The sequence below is a fragment of the Leptonychotes weddellii genome, chromosome 14, assembly GCF_054177405.1.
Source record: "Leptonychotes weddellii isolate Sample4059 chromosome 14, ASM5417740v2, whole genome shotgun sequence".
Classification (NCBI taxonomy): Eukaryota; Metazoa; Chordata; class Mammalia; order Carnivora; family Phocidae; genus Leptonychotes; species Leptonychotes weddellii.
In genome coordinates this window covers 1,656,677-1,659,621 of record NC_138382.1, presented here as the reverse complement: position 1 = coordinate 1,659,621, position 2,945 = coordinate 1,656,677, and positions in this window count along the sequence as shown.

Here is a 2,945-nt window from a genome sequence, read left to right as displayed (position 1 = left end):
GAACGTGTGACATTTCTCCTGGTTTGTATGTTCTCTAAGAAGTCAAACTGCTGTCCGCTTTGGTAAAGAAACGAGCTGTTCTATCCGTTTCATTCCTTAACTACAGTGCTAGAAACTACAGGACATGGAAACTAAAGCATTAAAATTCAGATGCACTCCCTCTGCCTTTTGGCCTAAAGCTGTAGATGATCCATGTTTTATGTTAAGTGTGTGACTCTTATTAAAAAGTTACATTTTTAAGAGTATTTCAGTTGTCATTGTAGGTCAGCCAACCATCAAAGTTCCTCCACTCCCGAGTGCATGTCAGTTGTGAAGAAAACAGTAGCAAAAGGAGACCTAATGCTCTTCACAGATACTCATGTCAGAAGTTAAACATTTTCCGAGTTCAACTAGAATAACCAACGCTTCCTGCTACCTGCATGGGGTTCACTATTTACTGTTTTTGTGGGAGTAGCACAGAAGGATCACAGACCCCTTCGGACTGTACTGCAGCAGGTCACGATTTCCCTTTGTGTATTTAGATGTGTGTGGTGTACCTGTACCTGTTAGTGGAAGTTACTTATTAACGGAGGGGGGGATGCCGTAGTACTGCATATGGGCGCTTGACCCCTGACCTTCCGACTACTCTTCCCGCTGCATGCATCTGTCCACATGGCTAACTTTTAATGTGTGTTTATACATAATGTAAATTCTTAATTGGCCTGTCTTGTTTAGATTGTATACATCATTATATCTGACATTCTTGTAACTACTGTGTGATCAGTAAGATTCCTAGAAGAAATTCTGCTTTTTAAAAAAAGTACCATGCAGAGAGGGGTGACTTCTAATCCCACATTAGTGGGTGGTCACTAGGATCTCTAAACCAAGTACATTTTTAATGAACTAAGGTGAATAAAGGCACAACTAAAAACTCAAAAGAAAAAAAAGAAATGTGTAAAGAAAGTCTTATTAGAAAAGTAAGTTGCATTAAGGGAGAAATTAAGTTGCATGAGGGAGAACAGGGGATGATGCCCTGAGCGGAGAGCAGCCACAGCTCGGGAACTGAAGCCATGACATCTGAGAAAAGAAAAGAGTAACTATTTGCTTTTTATTGTTTGAGATGAGTCACATCTTGTACCCTCAAGATTCAGGCTGGAAGCAGGGAGTAGAGTCGAGAGAAGGGGCTAACGCTCCTCACCCTTCCTCAGGGTGCCTGTGAGGATTTCCCAACTAACCCCCCAGTTACCCCCGTTTCACAGACATAGGAATAGAGGTGCAGGAGGATTCAGAATCACCTTTTATCGGCTACACATGAGTTACCTGGACACCTGACAGCAAGAGAAAGAAGAGAAGATGGACACGCAGCCCACAGGGGTTCGGGATTAAATCGGGGGTCCTGCACAGATGCTTCGTTAGGCCAGCGGCAGCCACCTGTGGGGGGAAGGTGGGCTCAGGGGGTCTAGCTGGGCTGGTGCAGAGAAAGAGTGAGCTCAGCGCAGTGTGGGGACACAGAAGAGGAAAGGGTGTCGAATCGTTCTGGGCATTCACAGTGAGGTGCTGGATCCAGGGCTGCTGGTGGAAGCAAAACAGGGAAGCAGGCAGCAGACGGATAGAATTGGAACAGGCGGAAATAGGTTTTTAAACCCAATTTCCATTTCTCCATTTTTCTGGCTTTTGAGAGGAAATTTTCTGAGTTGAGGCCCCCTCCCACTGAGCGGGAAACCTGACATGAGGCTTGATCCCACGACCCCAAGATCATGACCTGAGCCAAAATCAAGAGTCTGAGGTCCAACCAACTAAGCCACCCAGGTGCCCAGAAGCCCTTTTTAAAAGTCTTTTAGTTACTGTGAGTGCTTGGTAACTGTTAACAGCACCAAAACTATTCATGATAATTATTGGCCATAGTCATTGACAGTTTATAGCAGGAGGCAGCAAATTACGGCCCACAACCCCCTTTTGGGCAGTCTGCGAGCTAAGAATAGTTTTTACATTTTTAAATGGGTGGGGGGAGAAAAGAAGACCACTATTTAGTGACATGTGAAAGTTAAATGAAATTCAAATTGTGTCTGTAACACATGTCCAAAATAAAGTTTTATTGGAACACAGCCACACTCTCCGATTTACACATGGCCTGTGGCTGCTTTCTTATTCCCATGGCAGACTGAGGAGCAGGGAGGCTTGCAAACCGCACATGTTTGCCATCTGCCCTCCAAGGACGGTGTGCTGCCCTGTGACAGAACAAAGTATTCTTTTCTTCTTTAGGTCACCCCTTGCCTGTTATAATATTGTGGATGGCCGGCTATGAAGACATGCATAAGTTTATCAAAGATATTTGGAAAAGAGAGAGAAATCAGAACCACACAAAATGGGTAGTTGTGAAATAAAAGGTAGGGGCACCTTCCCAAGATGGATTTGAATTTTGCAGCCTGCAAAGACTCGCAGTTCTTAGACGTGCTCCGGGATTTAGAGGGTGGGCTCATATCCACAGTGTGCATGAAAGAGCAACACTGCACAGGAGGGTCAAAACCCCAATTAAAGTGGAAAGGTTTGGAAAATGCTATGTGGAAGAGACACCTGCACCCCCGTGTTCACTGCAGCATTATTTACAGTAGTGAGAATATGGAAGCAACATCCATGCCCGTCGATAGAGGAATGGACAAAGAAGGTGTGGTATATACATACATAAAAAAGGAAATCCTGAGATTTACAACAACATGGATGGACCTGGAGGGCATGATGCCAAGTGAAATAAATCAGTCAGAGAGAGACAAATACTGTATGATCTCATTTGTATGTGGAATTTGAAGAAAAAAAAAAAAAGAAAAAAAAACCCAATGTCATAGAAAAAGAGATCAGATTCATGGTTCCCAGAGGCAGGGATGGAGGGGGGAAAGGGATTGGAGGAAAGTGGTCAAAAGGTCCCAGCTCCCAGTGAGAAGACAGGAAGTAGGGTGTGAGGTGCGCAC